Source organism: Haliaeetus albicilla, chromosome 24, assembly GCF_947461875.1.
Source record: "Haliaeetus albicilla chromosome 24, bHalAlb1.1, whole genome shotgun sequence".
Taxonomy (NCBI): Eukaryota; Metazoa; Chordata; class Aves; order Accipitriformes; family Accipitridae; genus Haliaeetus; species Haliaeetus albicilla.
In genome coordinates, this window is record NC_091506.1 from 18670611 (window position 1) to 18689896 (window position 19286).

Consider the following 19286-nt stretch of genomic DNA (forward strand, 5'->3'; position numbering starts at 1 on the left):
CCTTACCGAAGGGGAGAAACTCTGAATGAGTGGTAGACAGAACTGCTCATACCAGATCAAAGGAGCTGGATATCCCTCTCGCAAATACTGGTGTCCACACACAGCAACATACATGCCTGGTAAGAAAAGCCACACCCTGGCTCTTGTATTCTGCTGTTACATCTACAACTATTACTTATACCAGAAGAGAAATACCACTAAATGGAAGAAATCTTGTCTTCCTGACTTCATAAGCATTGTGTTAGAAAGCTAAATGCACAGCATACAACACACTATTAATCTGGAGCCATAATCTGTTACTATTACCTTTAACTCACTGTTCTGCAGCTTGCAGGTCATGGTTGACACCACATTTCTTTCATCAGCAGATTTCAAAAGCACTGCATACTTCACCATGCATTTTTAGATCTCCATGTCCATCCCACCTAAACATAAATTTAAAATTGTTTTCTTAGAAATCAATAATATCAGATGCTCATTGTAAGAGATGTCACAGGAGTCATTTAAGGTTTTCATGCATGGTAGAATACTCCCACTTACATCCTGAAGAACGTGGGGAGGTTCAAACAAAAGGATCTGACCACATATCTAAGACTAAACCAGCAACATATATCTTCTTCTCCCCACACCATAGTCCTAAAATTTAATGTCTATTATGAAACAAGTACCTTTCCATCTGCATGCAAAACTCACTGTTTTATGTTACCAGTCTTCCTGAGAATCCAATAGAAAAAGCAAGAAATTGTTAGTGGCAAACTAACTCTTGAAATCCTTTCCATCACAGGCACACAGAAAACCTTGCAACATTCCTATATAAACATTTAGGAATACATGTCCCTTTTGATTATTCCACTGACACTGTAACCTCAGACATTGACTCTAATCACTTCATCCTCTCTCACATACTAAATTGTACTCAGCTTTGTTCTGTAATGTTATTGATAATGTTTTCGAATGCTACATGCACATTTACTGGAGCCTGGGAAAGTGCTAGTCAGGAAATTATGTAAGAAATGAACCTTATTTTGTTACTGCAATTCCGGCGGTTTTCCAAATCTTTGTGTCACTAATTGCACGTGATTATCCACAAAGAAAAGGGAGCTCTTCTAACTAAACAACGTAATTAATTCCATTATACAGAATACATAATTTACAACAATATAGGCCCAAAAATCTCAGGTGCCTTAGTAATCCATAATGATAGAAAGTAAACAATCCTTTTCATTATGTAATTCTGTATTTTTCAGTCTGTTCAAAATTGCTCATCCTTGCATATTGGTTTTTCAAACACGCTCTTAGTTACTCAAAAGAACATTGACATTAGCAGGATGAAACCTGTTGAGTCTGACTTAAAAAATGGACAATTTTAAAATAACTTCATATTTTTGTATCTCCCCCCCACTGCTCAAGAAGAACTGTCCGCTATTTAAAGACCATCACCAGTTTTGACTGCTAGTTGCAGACTTGTATAGTTGCTTCTCTTTATGAATAAAATTGTTTGCTTTGAAGTGCCATTTAATGGTTTGCTTCCCTAATGTGACATTTTATATTCTTTCTTGTACCAAAAGAAGTGGAGTGGTTTGGGGGTGTTACAGGCTGCTAAGACTGAAATCTACACTGATGGAATTGCTTCTGAATAGTTATGTAATAAGTAATTGTAAATTTGACAATGGAAAACACTGCCAAAGCAGTGAAAGCTATTCAAAACCTCAGATTTTGTTCTCAGCATATTACTAAAATCATAGGCTGTTTCCTGCTTTTTGTGTGGATAACAAACACGTGAAGATTCATGGGGGACAGGGGGCAGGGAATCAAACTCATTCACTTTACTTGCTTTTCCACAATCCAGATTTATGTTCAGTCACTTTTCACCTCTGAGACAAAATCTCACATCATTAAAGAGAGAAGGCTAAATCATTCATTTAAAGGTAATTCCCTTTGATCACCTTAATAATGTAGACACACATAAGGAGGTTAAGGAGGTTACAGCTGGGTAGTGCAGTGGAAGAGACAAAAGCTCAAAATTCAGTTAAGAAAACAGTAAGCTTGCTCTTTGCTAATACCATCATCAGTGCTTTTGTTCTACAAATGCTAACAAAGTGACAAGCACAGCAGTGTAAAAAACAAGTGCTATGCTAATTAGTGGGGCATAGGCTACTCATGCATGGCTACTCTTCCACTGGTAAAGGAAGGTGCTCTTTGCTATTATGCTTTTTGTTTCAAAACTGAAAAGGAGATACTTCCCAACATACAGCAAAACAAAAAAAGAATAAAGTTACTTCAAAAGTCACTACATGAAATGGACAATAGAAGACTGCTCAACACTTCATTATATTGCAAAAGGAGAAAGAAAGGTCTTGAAAACAAATGAGACTTATTGCATCAATAATTTTCAAAAGAATGATGATTTTATATTTAGAAAATAAGTCAGACACTGGATTTCACAACCATATGTGGAAAACATTAAAGGGAAAACTGGAGGGGATTGCCAAGGCAGTGTGGGGCCAAGAATTGCTATTTTTTTTTTACACCCACCCCAAAACACCAGCGGGGGGGGGCAGAGGAGAGGGGACAAGTTTCACATAGCTTTCCTCTGCAACTATTGCTAAAATAAATTTGACTAGCAATACGCAAAAACTGTCAGTGCTGGACTGCTACAGAGACTGAATTATGCTGACAGCACCAGAACTAGTTGGGCAATTTTGGGACAGTTTCCAGCATTACTGCCCAGTTTCTGCTGGCTTATGAATAAATAGGAAATTTCAGTCTAATTATTCCAATGCAATTTGTGAGCTGAAGAGACAGTAGATGGAACAGCAAGACTTCCCAGTCTTCCCTTAGAAGTGCATGAGAGGATTTTTACAGTCAATAAGCAGTGCACGTTAGCCAGAATTTTACTGTGAACAGCAGAAAATTTGCGACTATACTGTCAACATAGGTAAAAATGAATGGCCAGAATATGCATTGTTACCACTTTCTTCTGAATATGTGTACCAATAATAGCAAAAAGGATCTTGCTCATAGCCCTCAGAACATTACTTCATTATTAGTTCCTTCCTTTTTGAGAAAAGATTACACCTAGTGAAAATTTGTACAACTTAAAAAGCCAAACTTTTTTTTTTAAGCCCATCCAATTCTGCCAAAAGGCATATGGTCCTGTTGGCACTTACTCTATTCAATCCTTTGCACATTCAGAGCATCATATCAATATTGATTAATTGTCAGAAGAATGCTTGTATGAGACAAGCAAATAGAAATATGACAGCCAGATGCTATAAACAGCACTGTATTCAATCAGATCATCTTCTTGTTATCTTATCACTGCTTTTCCTTAGTATTTTCAGCCTGGATAGTGTAACTTAAGTCGCATATTCTCAATAAGCATACAACACAGTACACATCTACGTAATTAACTACAAGTTGCAAAGTGAATGAATCATGGCGGGTAGGGGGAATGGAGCACACCATTCCTTTGTAAAATTAGAAAACATCTTGGGATTTTTATTTGAAAACTATGCAATGCAATTCCTAAACTTCCTTTTCATCCCAGTGTTTCCCAGATACTTTGTCCTTCACAAGACTGCATTTGCCTCTAGGGAAAACACGGTATTTCCACTGTTCAAGCATTACAACTTGGCAGGGCAGAAGAGGAAATAAAGCATATTTAACTAAGTGAAACTGCAAATTGCATTTAGAGACTGAAATAATGCAGAGAGACTAAGAGTGAATGTCCTCCTCTTAAAAAAAATGGCACAGAGGTTTTAAGAGCCACAGCTTGTCAGCTGTCTTCCTTTTTGTCACTACTGAAGGAGCAATGCTGGCTCCTTAAAAGGATGTCTGTGTGATCCTTCCATTCTCTAAGGCAAAATATGAGAGGGATTAGATGACTCATCAGGGATCAAGACCTCACAGGACCCACTAACACTGCATCCCCAAGCAAAGAGTGAGCACATGTAGAACTCCTCACAATACTCCTATGGGAAGGTATGTACTGAAGGAATCAAGAGGAAATTGGGAAACAGACTGAAACCTGGAACCCTGGGAAACAGACTGAAAATGCTTAGACTCTGAAAGGACAAAATATATGGTTTTAGTTTACTGTTTTGCCTTCTCAGCAAAACAATCACAAGTCAGCCAGAACTAAAAGCAGTTCTGGTACTAAGTCATACTCCCACTACCTGGAACGAGGGTAGTGTTGCTTAGTGATCTGTGTTCATACACCGTTGAAGAAATGGGGAACAAATCTGCACGTCAGAACACCAACAGAGATTTCACAACTAATATCTTTATATTCTTCTTCTCAAAAGCAGTCAGGACAGTCACATTTCAAAGATGACAGCTGTCTTGACTGACCAATTTTTAGACTAACTACTCATGCAGTGACTCTTTAGCTCTTCTGTCACATTATAAAACTGCAAGCATTAGATATCTTGTGTACACCTGCACAGAGAAAAGTACCTCCCATTTACTTAAGACATACCAATACAGGATGTACTCCAATCCCTACATCACATATTATTTAATCACTTCTGAAGGCACTGGCTTTCAGAGATTACATAGTATGCTTCTATACCTACATAAACGTGGCATTTATCTGGGTATGGGTTTTGTTCCAGACTCTGTTGCTTGCCAGCTGTTACTCTGGGAGACAGATAAGGTAAATAATTAATAGGCAGCACATTCTTCTAGCTGCTAATGCTGTAGAACAATTTCTCAGAAGTTATCCCCAGAATTAGATTTAATACTGATTATTAAGCACTTGATAATATGTGTGGTAAAAGGCAGACAACTGTAACAGAATGAACAGCGCACAGAAGTGTTGATCTTTATCTTACTGGCTTTCTGCCTCTATTTTCATCAAATTCTTCAGGAGCTGATGACAGTAGATTAAGAAGCATTTTTTGCATGCAGACAGTAGTTTTCTAGCCCTCCTTCCTGCACTTCTATCACATCTCTGTTAATAGTGATATGTTTTCATTAGTGATGGGGCATCAGTAGCTACTGCCACAAGCTGTGTCACATTCAGGTGTGCACTGCTGTTCAGAAACAGAGGAACTGTTGGTCCCTCTTACAGCTAACCACACAGACAGGCTGTTCTACACAAAAACTGTCCACACCCAGCTGGGCAGACCAAAGAGACAGTCATCAGTACACTCAGATCCATTCCTTGTACATATGGCATTTTTATGTGCCACCACACATTTCAGAGGTGGAATCCACCAGGTTTTGATTTTCACACCTAGTTGTCAGAACCAATGGACCCTTCCCTGAGGTCTTCTCAGCCCTGAGCTGCAGAAGAGTCCACTGTCACTGCTCACGATGGAATAAAAGTTATCTTAGCCCTTGCAAGAGCCAATGACTTCACGTAGGCTTCTGAGCAGATATTGATACCAGTGATGTTGCTGGTACAGACACAAGCTTACCCAAGCTTACCTGTGTCTGGAAAAACAAGCCTTCCACAAATGTTTAACCAACCATCATGCACTCTGCAAGGATCTGCATCTCATCATCACTTGCAGCTTGCCCAGGATCTGGAACTAGTGAATCCAAGTTAATGAACACTCACTATTTAGGAACAAGATTGGTTCTACACTTCTAAAATGGGAGTTTAAAATTAGCATGTGTGTAGGTTTTTTAAGCTGGAGTACCCAGAAGTTGTAGTATATATGGATTGGAGCATTTTCTAGTAATTTATGTAATTAACAAAGATACAAAGTTCTTTAAGAAGTTAAAACTGCAGCCCCATATACTGTCTCAAATGTTGTCCAGTCACCCAAGCAACCATGTTCATCCTAGTACATTCATGGACTTCAACTTCAAAAGCATTAAACAGATTGTAATCTAGTGAGATACTATGTTGACTTTGTTGAGAGCACAATTAGGCTCCTGCTACTTGAAGTCTTCACCAAAAGCTCTCAAAAGTTTGTTTTAATGTCACTATTGATACACTGACAAAGCTAAAAAAATCCATTACTCTGTAAGAGTTGAGCGTTGTGGATATAGCAGATCTTAAGAGCTGAAGGCACTCAGTACTTGGATGCAATTCCTGGAAAAGCTTCAGGAAGCTCTTTCATTAACAGTGTTAAATCAGTAAGTAACATAACTTTTCAGTTACACAGTAATTAAGCTGATTTTTCAGTACCTGAAGAGGCTTCAAACGTCTGGAAAATATTTTTGGTAAAACTCAACTACCAATTCTGACAATTATAAGGTCACTAGATTATATTTTGCTTGTATGGGAACACGTGCTTTGTGTTCTGAGTATCTGCACTATCACTGCAAAACCAATCTGGAGACTGCATTGACCTCTACTAAGTTCAACACTGCATGGTAGTATGTAAAAGTACTGTTCTGGGACAATTGCTTAAAGATGAGGTAACTCATGTCTGAACTTGGCATATTAGATGGTAGCCAAGTCAGCAGCCTGAAAATGTCAGTACATACCAGCTAAACTCACTTTCCTCTTGGATGACCTCTCATTCCCAGCCGAAAGAATCCCAGATGAAAGTGTAGCCCTAGGATCTGAAAGATTGTTCTTTTCTTCAAAAACTGCATTTTTATTTTAATGCTGCTACCATGGAGCTGCTGAAAACTACAGAATTTATAATTATTTCTAAACAGAAGCTGGTGGATGGCAACAATAAGAGTCCATCAGCATGATCAACATTCTGTCGACATAAGTTAAAAAAAATCCAAGTGAAAGAGTTTGTTACATGAGAGACTACGATCTTCGGAGGTTTATCCAGGCTACAGACTATGAAGTAGTGCCTTGCCTTTGTAGGCTCTGTACAACACTACAATGTAAAAAAAACAAACAAAAAAAAACAGAAAAAGAAAAAAAAACACCAAACCCCAAATAAAAAACAACCACCACACTAAAACAAAACTGGGGAAAAAAGGACTCATACCCACTCCACAGTGAAAAGCAGCTATGCCTCACAAACACTGCAAGGAACAAAAATCTCCTTCCATGGAGCAAACAGGCCTACCTTGAGATTGGAACAAGCACATTATATTTGCACATGATTAAACCGGAATCTCAGTCTACAGCCATCAGAACTCAGTGTGTTTTCAAAGATGTTCTGATTAATCAAACTGCCTAATTAAGAGTGTCTTAAGTGTCTCTACTATAACAATTAAGTGCCTTTACTACTGCCTTGTAACATGGTTCATTTTAAACTGTGACTGGATAGAAGCTTGACCATGCTAGTAATCCAGTTATGTTTTGGGAATTACAGTGTACCAGTTGATTAGATTAAGAGATGAAGACAGAATTAGGTGCCACTTGCCATAGCCACATCATTGTAGGCTTGTGTACATGTCATAGGGTTTGCTGTAACAGACTATGCAGAAAAATTCTGAAGAGACAGATGATATAGGCAAGAGCATTCCTTTGCTGTTTAGGTTAATCTGTGAATAAGCAAGGCAGGAATTTAAGGGAGAGGTATTATATTCTCTTTGATTAACAAAGAGAAACAAGCTGGCCTAATAAAAACACACACAAGTCCCATTTTCAAAATTTTGTCCTGCTTCTATCATCATTGGAACAACCAAAATAAGCCACATCATCAGGAATATTTCTTTTTCTACTGTAACTACACCAAATAAACTGTGTTTGGTTTTGCGTGTGGTATGCTTTCACCAGTCATAGCTATACTGTCAATGCTTAAGAGTACTTCAAAAAGAAAAGTCACAAAAGGATGCAAATTTGCATGAGATTACCCATGCACACTACCACACACTGCATTTGCAGTTTTTACAATTAAATAAACCATAGGTCTATGTCTAGTCTAGTCTACTCTCTAACCCTATCTCACAATAAAATTTGCAACTGGTCTGTAAAATTTACAGTGGGAAAATTATATGCTTAATTATTGTCTTTAAAAAAAGACATAATTTTGGTGGCAGGACAGATATTTGCAGCTAATTTGCTTCACATCACTGTGCATTTTTCAGAGGTCTCTCCCAAGTATTTTAAGAGTGATTCAGCAGTAATTCCAAAACAATTCTCAGAAATGCTTTACCATGTATGGACATAGAAACTTTTCCCCCTTTTTTTTGGAATACACTCTGCAACTTTCCAAATGAGTATAAGATTTCTGATGCAACTTGAAAACAGACTGTGTTCTAGGTTTGCAAATGATCAGTTATTTCAGTTTGAGTTTAGCAGTTCACCATTCAAGAAGAAATACTACTTACTGGTTAGAGAGAAGGCTGCGAGTCAGGACACCAGGCTCCGTTCCCAGTACTGTTCAAGACCTGTGAATTCAAGCACTCATCTAAGTTTTAAGAGCTTTATTTTCCATTATATACAAAATATTTCAGGAAGATAATATAGCACAGGTCAAAACGTACTATATACATACACAAAAATAAACTAGTTAATAGTAAAAACTTTTGAGACTTGCTGTGAAATATTAAGAACTGAGTTATGCTTCTATTCTATAGAACATTCATAAATATGCATGGGGTTGTTCTGGGAAAGGCAAGAATTGTTGCTGAAATGAAAGCTCAGGGCACGCAGCTCTTAAACCTTCACTGATGGACGAAGATAAGATACAATTTCTTTTTATGCAAATTATAAAATGCCTGATTACTAAATTATGAATTAGTGAAACTCTCACGTATTTCATACATTGCTGTTAAATGGTTTACTCTAAGATGACACAGGATCTATTTGTAACCAGCCTGCAGTCCTGATATTTCTACAAGGTATATAAAAGTTGGCTAAATTAAGTTAGTTATATGGAAATTGCATTTTAATAAAACTTGTGGTTGTTACCCTCCGGAGAATGATTTAAAATAAATGATGGAGTACTCTGCTTGCTTTTGTGAAAGAAACGCTCCTGCCTACTCACTACCTGGGTAATGGTATTCTGTCTTTAGATGTGTATGGGTAAATGCCTCAACCAACATTTTCACAAGCAACAGTTACAGATTTTAGTTGCAGTAACCCATACACAATACAGAACAAGCAGAAAATAACATATTTCTCTAAGTCACTGACCTCCCCAGATCCAGACAGAGGTAGTAAATTAACAGATGGCCTTAAGGACCATAAGAATCAATAAAAGACATAAACCACAGATACTATTAAATGCTAGACTTTGGGACTGGGCATTGATTTTTATTGTCAAACTGTGTTACTGCTGCAGGCACAAGATTCACTACAGACTTCTGTTCTGTATTGATTTTGTTGAGCAGCAATCAAGAGTTCAGTATTTAATGGCATGCAGCTCAAACTGAAGTTCCCACTTACTGCGCGGAGGTTTTAATCAATTAAGTCTTGCCATTACATATTCTCATTTACTCTGTGTAACTGCCTTGCATAAAAACATAAAAGAATGATAATGTCATTTTGTTATCATTAATACTCCATGAAATTCCCTTTACTCATTAATTTAGTAACATTTATAGGTCTTCAGTGTGCAAGGCTTTAGAAGCAGTCTAAAAATTCTGTCACAGATTTTCTGCATGACTTCTCGTCTTTGTGACTTGGAATTACACAACTGTAATGAAAGACAAATTGAAGTATTGGAGAGAATAATTTCTTCAGCTACACAGCACTCCGACAGTCAACTTGACCTTATTGCATGGGGTCCGATTAAGATTCCTTTGCCATCTAGAGTTCAAATGACCACTACTGATCACAGCTACAGCATCAAGGATAATAAACCCTTTCTCCAACACAAATGAAGTATACTTTATCTTTGGCAAAGATGGTGAAATCACCAAAATAAATCCACCATAAAGCTGAAAAATTACTAACAATTACAGACTTTGCTGTATATAAACCTTTCAATTTGTGCATGAATACTCTTGCACATGTAATTACATGTACAGAAATTCATTCTGTTTTTACCTTTGCAACCTCTTCACAATGATGACTTCTGATAAAGACAATTTGTCACTACCACAAGATCAAAGTTATGAAAACCTGAATCAGTGCTCATACACTTGCTGAATCCACTGCAAAAGTAAAGAGAGTTATAAAGTATAATTATTTGGTGGGTTAGACTTCGAGACATCTAAGTAATTAGGAATTCCAGTTGAAAATTTGAAACGGAAGGAACTACTAAAATCCATTTGTGTGAAAAGCAAGCTGGCAAATGGTTAAACTGTAAACAAGATATGAGATTATTCCTCACAAATAATATGAAGCAAAATATAATAAATCATGACATACTTGAAATGTTGAAAGGAAGGAAAGCAAAGAGACTAATTAAGGCTTGCAGGCAATGGATGATGGTTGTAAGTATATGAAGTGACAGCACAGTCTGAAAGAATTTAGATACATACCTAAAAGACAGACAGTACTACAAAAGGAAAGTAGCTCCCTTGATACAAATTGAAAAGTATGAAAATTAGCTAATGAGATTAGGTGTAAATAGCTTTTCACACCTTCCTATTGAAATAGCAATTGGGATCACTTTACAAAAACAGCTACTGATAATAAACAACTAGTAGACTCTCTCAGTAGTTCTCAGATTAGCCAGTCTGAATGTTAGCACATAGATGTGATAGTAAAAGTTTTGATCGTATAAAAGTAAAAATTATTTCTGGGAAAAAAAAATTAAGGATGACTAGAAAAGACGAAAATTGGAACAAATGACCACAAAAAAAAGGAAAGAATGGTCTTGTCCCTTAAGTCTGCAACCTCTGAAGAATTAGAAATGTGAACAATAAATAGCAAGGGGCTTCCTCAAAAAACTAAGTGATAAACACTTTTTGATGCTGAGAAAACTAGGCAACAAACTAAAGCAGATGTAATAAATTTTCTATTTAAAAATTCAAACCTGGCTTCCATCACTGTTGAACCGTTTAGCTCTTTCTCCTCTAAGAATAACGTCCTGTACAACCTATGTCATGAAGTATTGTTTGAAATTGTAAGTGGTGGAGATAAGCAAAACAGAGTAAGTTTCTGATATGAAGTGATAATTGGCCAGGGTACTGAGGCAAACTCCTACCCAGTGTTGTGTGTTAACTACCAGAACTTATCACCTCCATAAACAAAGTTGAAAAGTTTTAACAAAAGAGACATTCAGTTGTTTTACTGTGCTGAAATTCCTGTCAATGGAGTTAAAGCAGGAAAAACTATTACCAAGAAGTGATATCTGCAAAGTGCAACAGAAAACACATTTCTGGAAAACAAAACAAGAAAAAAGAAGTTAAAAACAAAGATGAGAAGGAAAGGCAAGTGTAGAAAAAGAACTGTTTGTTGCTTGTCCCACCCCTCTCATTGAGCTCTGTGCTAACTGATGCCATATACATGGTGCTATTGATTCTATTGATCAACTGCAGTACAAAATAGGGAATGCTTTTGTGAAGTCAATTTACTAGTAATACAGATTGTATGTTCACACGAAATGGTAGCAACTGAGAGCCAAGGCAGGGGGTCATTCATTCACAGTAGCTTCCGTTGGCTAGGAAGCAAGGTAGATTGCTGTGGATACAGCAACTGGCTGCAAGAGTCGATACCCAGATAACCTAAGTCAGTGCAGATCCTTTTGTGTGGGTACCTGCCAAGAATTTCAAGAAGCTTCAATTCTTTGATCATGAGCAACTTCTGAACAACTCTAGCCAATAAACATAATAATACAGATGTTTAGGTGTACTCTACTGGTTCCCTATCCAAGATGGTTTGTCAAAATCCTTTATGAAGTGACATTCCAGTGACAGCGACAGGCTACTGGAGCTACAGGTATCCGGAACCTTCATGCCACCAAGGACTCCTTGCCTAACAAACATTGAGAGTGACCACTGTCTGGATGATTTGGGTTATTAGTCCATTCAGTGATAAATAATAATAAATGTCTCTTTGCAACTACATTGCTTTCTTATTCAACACAAGTCACAATGGACAACTATAAAACACAGAGAGAAGCTCAACTATGAAATATGTGCACGCCTATGAATTTAAATAAGAAAAGATATGAAACTATGGATATCTCCCCTGCTGCTCTAAGTTTCTGTGCTTAAATACTGATAAGTGCATCTAAACACATGGCTAAATTGATCCAATTATATAATTACTGAATAAATTATATCCTCACTCCATACAAAGTGCATACTCTTTCACCACAGCCCTCGCTCAGAAAGTGCTTCAAATTAAACTGCCACAAAGATGAAAATAATCATTCTGCTCACACCTCACAAGGTCTGAATGGCAACAAACATGCTTCACTTATAATGTGGCATTATCTTCTGGAGGCAGACTGAGATACTCTAAAGGGTAACGATTCTAAGTTAACATTCAATTGCGTGTTCCTTTGCCACAGCTTGAGCTGTCTATCAGTGAAGGGGTTCAGAGACTACAAATTCCAGTGTTTCACTGAAAGGAGGTTTTTCATGCAAACCATCAAGGTCAGGCACCAGAACTGGTCAGCTGTGGCAGTCCAAAACTCAGCATGGGCCAATAGGTTTTAATGGGTAAGAAATATTACTAATATGAGCAGATAGCATGCCACACATTAATGTTCATTAGAAATGTACTTAGGAACCCCAACACTATCAGTTTTGTAATTCCCATCAGCATGAGCTGGATTTTGCTAATACCTCACAAACTGACTTGTGCATGGTCCTCCCAATGTTTCCTATTTTAGATGGCTAAAACAAGCAGGAGACACTATGCTCCTCAAGCATGTGGAGCCAAGTGACTATTTTAAGAGGAAAAACAACACCCCAGGTCCATCAGATTATTCAACAGCAATAAATGCTTCTATAAGTAATGAAGCATGAATATTATACTAGCCATACAAGGCTGCCACATACCACTTGTGTCACTAAGGAGCACATAAAGGGAATCTAATCCAGTATGCTAAGGTGATGATCAAAACAAACCTGAAAGTACCTGGGGAAAAAATCAAGCCGCACATGATACTTCAAACTTCATAGTGTGATTTGTTCTTAAAGGAATTTAATTAAACAAACGGGTTTTGGCAGATGATCAAGTATGATACATTTACAAAGGCTGGAAAAGAGTTGTACAACCCATAGGGCTAAGAGGAAAGCAACACCGCCTTTTTAAAAGATTTAACTGCTCATACCATCGGCAAGAAAAAGCCATCAAAATTTGGCAGCTCTTTCAGATGCATTCCACTTCCTTTCATCTTGAATGAGCTCTCCTCAGGCTCCCATGGAAAAGCAGCTTTTTACTGGACAGGAATAAAAACAAATAAACTGTGAAGCTAATACAAAATTCATCTCCTTTTAAAATCTCAAAATAAGACCTATCCCTTCCTCCACCCACCGAACCTTGCCAGACAAGAGCTATTGGGTAATACCAATCTAGAAGATTGAGCTTTTCAGGGGAGAACATCTTTGTTCTTACTTTCCAGAACCATGTTTCAGGCTACCTTTATGGAAATAAGGAGATGATTTTTTTAAAATAATAAAAAAAGTCAGCTTCTTGCAGCCAAATTGAAGGACAGTCAAAGGCTCAAAGGTCAGTCTGGAGACTCTGTGCCCAAGTCAGAAGCAAATCGGGACTTTGCTATCCTTTACGTTTTATAGCACAGCATCGAAATTATCTCCGCTATACATGTTAGTCTCTTTTATTCTATAAAATTGTGCTTTATAAATGAAAAATTAGATTCAGAACACGCAAGAGCTGCATAATTCTACTACAAAGAGTACTTTATATTAAAACAAACTCCCTAAAATAGCATCCACGCTCTCTGTAATAAAAAAAACAAAGAAACACCAAAAACCAAAAAACCCCAACAACAACAAAAAAATACCTGTAAGATCACCCAAAATCTCCCAATCTCCCATCTTTTCTGGAGTTGTTCCTGTTGCTTTTTTTCTTATCAAGATCATTCCCTATTGTACTAGAATTCGTTTATAGTTCTAAATATTTTTTCTTACTATACTCTTTCTGTGAGCAAAGGCAATATTACTTAAGCACCATTTGCTACCTCTCACTACTCTCTGCAGAGACTTTACTGTTCATTCAGGTGTCAACTTCCACAAGAGGAGAACATGTTATTCTCTATCCCTTAGTTTCTCCAAAACAACAGCAGCAACAACAAAAATATTATCCATATCACCAGAGATGTGGCAGTGCAGCTCTGAGGAAAAATCCACGTCAATGAGCAAGGATTAGACATACTTTACCTTTGAGCTAGGAAAAAAGTGCCAAAGTATCCCTGTCACAAAGAAAATGAGCCACATTTTCAGAAGCTGCTATGACTCCCTTTGACTATGGAACATAGAGGAGCGTGCTCCATCATCACTGATATTTATTTCCAATCGTGGGAGTGAAATAACTGACACCCAGTGGGAAATGAAGCACAAAGTGTTTAATTGCCCACCTGTGCTCATACCTACATCATGCTAAAAATGCTAAAGGACATGACAGCCTTGTCTACATTCCTGTTATAATGCCCAAAATCACGCAGTCAACAAGGACAAGCTTGCTGAGAAATAAATTTAGCCAAGTCAAATGTCTTCCCAAGTATGGATGTGGCCATATGGTTTTCCATGTGATACATCTATAGCTTAAATTTTCATATGATGTACTTTAAGACACAAAGGAATAAATACATGAACTTTCTCACTGACGTGCCTGAAGGATTCTATCATTATTAATAATATTATTGTCCCCAACAAATAACTGTTATCTTCTTATATACAGCTTTGTAAATTAATTTCTAAACTAACAAAGAAAAATCCGATTCAGACCTCAGGCTCCCTGTGAAGCATTTCCTGTAAAGGAAACTCACAGAAGCATCACTAGTCTGACTAGTCTATGTACAGCACAGCAAGATTCTGGACTTGATCACTTATTGCTAAGGATCTTTTCCAGCACCTTAGGGCTCTGCATTCTGTGCAAAGCATTAACAAATCACCATGCTCTTTGTTTAAACCAGAGTAATACCTTAGACCTAATTTACCCTTGCTTTACATACATGTAAGTGACAATAAGGTGTGTATCACCTGAAAATCAGATCCTAGAGTGGGTTGTGGAAATAGAGGTAGGAAGGACTGCTGAAAAACATTAGGAAGGAATGACAACAGTAGGAGTCTTCTTGGCTTTCAAGAAAAAAGGAGGATATAGGGAAGGAAAGAAAACAAGAGTCAGGTAGAAAAGCAATGCTAAGAGCACTCAACAGTGAGGAGCAGGTATTGGATAAGTGCTGTGTTTGATATCAAAGGAGTACTTAAAGTTGTATTTTTGGATATCAAAGGAGTATTTAAAGTTGTATTTGCTCTGTAAAGAACACAAAAACCACATAAGAGATGTGGATCTAATTTAAACAGACATCAGTAAGACAGATGTTGAAATAAATTGCAAAATATGTGAAGTTAGTACTTATGTAGAACACACACATTCAATTAATCTCACCTATCTCATTACTAAGACTTGTAGCAAGTGATCTTGTGAAGGCTGAAGCAAGAGTACTTCACATTGTCTAATCTCAGCTGTAGCCCTCAAGCATTCTTCTCCTATAATCATGGTTTGCTGTGGGAGGTTGTGGGGGCTGTAATTGTCCCACGAAGGGCTTTTGATGGATGATTGTATTTCAGATATCTGGGCCTGCAATTCTGTAAAGTTTACTTTGACTTATCATTGCATTAAAAATAAAACTCTCAGAACACTGCCCAAAAAAATGTGAAAATGTCTGCTCTTAAAAAGATGCACTGCAAAAGGAAAGGATAATTTTTACTTTCTTCATGTATTTTTAAATAAAATTAAAAATACCAAGTAAATACAGTGAATCTTACAGAAGTCTTGGATGCAGGGAGTCACCTGCTATGAAAATTAAGCTGAAAAGTCAGTAGATTCTCTTTGACAGGAGTCATCCAGGGAGTTTCTTTCCTACATCACCTTTCTTAGGTGGACTTTGCTGAAGTGGCTGAAAAAAAGAACTGTCCCAGGATATTCACACTCGCTCTTTGCTAGAGGTTATAAACAGAGTAGCAAAACCAGATATACACCTATGCTTCAACTGTTATTGTGTAAAGCCTAATACACACATAGAAATGGGGTTTTCACTTAAAGCTTCAAATAGGTTGGCCAAGATATGGTGAGGAGCTTTTTGTAACTCAGTTACAAAATTTTAAACAAGTACTACTAGAGCTTTTCTCTCTGAGCCCTTGGTCTAACCTGAGCACATAGGTAATGAGCAGCGGGTCCACAACAACCTGATTTTGCTTTTTGCGTCACAGAGTTATGTAATTGGTTGTTCTTAAATTGCATTTAACCACCTTAAAGGGGGGGGCAGGAATCACAGGATCAGAAACTATTTTGTTTACACTGCTAAGTCCATAGAAATCAATAAAGTTACTCCTTATTTTCAAGCAAAATCAGTCCCAAGCTATTTAAAGTTCACATGATGTGCACAATTGAGCACTATGTTTTGTGAGATAAACAGATCAATAGATGACCTGAAAATGGTATTCAGGAATAGAACTCTTACTTGCAGAGCTATTCTATTGTAAGTCTCTTCCTTCGCTAACACTATGGAACACACTGACTACTTATTGTTTACACATAACTTTCTACATTAAATGCTGAACTCACAAATCCACCTACTTACCATATGTAATTTGTAGCATACAAATGCCAAGCCACTTAAGGTGCCACTGTTTTTTCAGTAAGTGACATTTTTATGGCATTCCCACAATAGCACAAAAATCACTTCACCAGAACTCAGTGTTTATCTTTTGCCAAAAGAGAAAATAGCAATGGTTTGTAATCAGAGCATTGTGCTCATTGGGAATAGAATCATAGAATCATTTAGGCTGGAAAAGACCTTCAAGATCATGGAGTCCAACCATCAACCATGCCCATTAAACCATGTCCCGGAGTACCCCGTCTACTTGCTTTTTGAATACCTCCAGGGATGGTGACTCCACCACTTCCCTGGGCAGCCTGTTCCAATGCCTGACAACCCTTTCGGTAAAGAAATTGTTCCTAATATCCAGTCTAAACCTCCTGCCGCAGCTTGAGGCCATTTCTTCTCATCCTATCTCCAGCCACCTGACAGAAGAGACCAGCACCCACCTCACTACAACCCCCTTTCAGGTAGTTGTAGAGAGCGATAAGGTCTCCCCCCAGCCTCCTTTTCTCCAGACTAAACAGCCCCAGTTTCCTCAGCTGCTCCTCATAAGACTTGTGCTCCAGGCCCCTCACCAACTTGGTTGCCCTTCTCTGAACATGCTCCAGCACCTCAATGTCTTCCCTGTAGTGAGGGGCCCAAAACTGAACACAGGACTCGAGGTGCAGCCTCACCAGTGCCGAGTACAGGGGAACAATCACCTCCCTGCTCCTGCTGGCCACACGATTTCTGATAGAGGCCGGGATGCCGTTGGCCTGCTTGGCCACCTGGGCACACTGCTGGCTCATATTCAGCCGGCTGTCAACCAGCACCCCCAGGTCTTTCTCTGCCAGGCAGCTTTCCAGCCCCTCTTCCCCAAGCCTGTAGTGCTCCATGGGGTTGCTGTGACCAAACTGCAGGACCCAGCACTTGGCCTTGTTGAACAATATGATGTATGACACTGTGATGCCCACCCAGTGGCACAGGAAAATATGCTAATTTATAACAGTATTTGAAATACACACAAGAGTGACTATATCTTAAGGTTTCAAATGCCTATACTATACACAAAGGTGATATAAATATTCATAAAATCTAGGCCTCCATTTCAAAGCCACTACTCTGGCTATTTCTCTTAACAGAGACTACTGTTACAAAATTGAAACCAACCAGCTCTGGATGCAAATTCATACCAGTCAGTACAGTTACCCATACATACCTTGAAGTTATTGTTTTGTTTTATTTTGTTCGCGCTGTTTTGATGAGCATCAGGTAACTATTTGATGATGTTACATATGTTGTACATATGTGCTCTAAATTAAATCTGTACAAAAAAGCAAATAAATTTTTTAGATTAAACTTTGGAAGAGGAAATGAAGTTGCATTCTTGGCCTTCTTCAATATAAGACTTGTCCTTTTTGGAAACGTTCATAAAGCAGTCAGTTAGCTCAAGATAATGCCATGTGTTCAAAGCGAAAAAAAACTTCTTCCCCAAGGAGGCATGTTAGGGCTACTGGTGCTGGAGAAGGAAGAAATATTTGACTCGCTGCCAGTGTCTGAACTCTCAGAACACTGCTGATAGTGGCTCTGAGAACTGAGCTCAACACCAGAGCAGCTATTTATTTTTGTTAACTTGTTCATAGTTTCCCAACTTTTCGACTCACAACACCATTATGAAATTTTAGCTTTCCCATCTTTCACAGTCTGGCTACACTTTTTAACCCACCAGAAGTGGCATATGAGTGATATGTGTAGTTTTACCGCACATTTATAACACTAATTTCATAGCATTAGCTTAAGTATCTGCATCCATAAGTGAGCATGCACTTACATTTAATGAATGAGGTAAGTTTCTTATTTATAATTCATTAACTCTTCAAAACATTTCAGTGCATAGTTTTCATGGATTTAGGGATTCCGGATGGAAGCCTTTAAACATCTCTAATTTTTCAAATCAATATTGTGACCCATAAAGCTCCTTTTTCATCCAAAACTTCTATTACCTGCAATTGACATCCTGACATGCTAGTTCCAGCCACTGCAAGTATTTGAGGGGCATGGAGTTGACTGCTGTACCCAGTTAAGGTGGGAAGAGTTTAGACCACAGCAGTTCAGGAAAATGAATGGTTTTCTAATAAATAAATAATCACATAGTGGCAATTTTTTTTTTCCCAGTTGTAATCCGACCCCACCCACTTCTACAGCTGGCTGGTAAAAGACTGTAGCAAGGCTCCTCAAATTTTTCATCTGTTTTTCTTTGTGGTGTCTTAAAACTATGAGGACTGGCCTACTTTAAAAAACTGTATAGCTCTAAGTCAGTTAAGAACGTGACTTCTTTTATCCTAAAGGTAGAATATAAATCATAAGTAGATGCTTTCATATTGTAAGAAGCACCTAACACTGGTAGCTTATTTGGCTTGCCAACATGGACTATCAACATGGCACTTGAGAGCTTAGTTCGTGATCGAAGAAGAGAATACATGGAATTAACTCTAGGCATACAGCAGGCTACGTTATTCTAAAATTTCTCAAATGGCAGACTGAAATTCCTCCATTCTCAGAGCATACAGTTGAAATCAACAGGTAATAGTTTCACTTAGAATATAGTATATTTTCATAACCAAAGCAACACGCTCTCATTCGTAAGGGTACCAGTAACAGTACCATTTGTGGAGCACACTCTATTAAAGTATTTTCCTAGTATCATACATAGATCCATCAAGCCTGTGAACTTAATACTAATCC

The 19286-nt window shown here is 37.9% G+C and overlaps 1 long non-coding RNA gene across 1 annotated transcript in view; it reads right to left on the reverse strand.

Annotated features, from left to right (window-relative positions):
- Positions 1–308: 308 nt before the first annotated feature.
- Positions 309–19286, reverse strand: part of LOC138690811 (uncharacterized) — a 56901-nt gene continuing 37923 nt past the window's right edge. Inside the window, exons 4-5 of the long non-coding RNA XR_011329599.1 lie at positions 8200–8259; positions 309–425 (exon numbers count right to left, since the gene is read on the reverse strand). This is a non-coding gene — a long non-coding RNA (uncharacterized lncRNA). The remainder of the gene's footprint in view (positions 426–8199; positions 8260–19286) is intronic.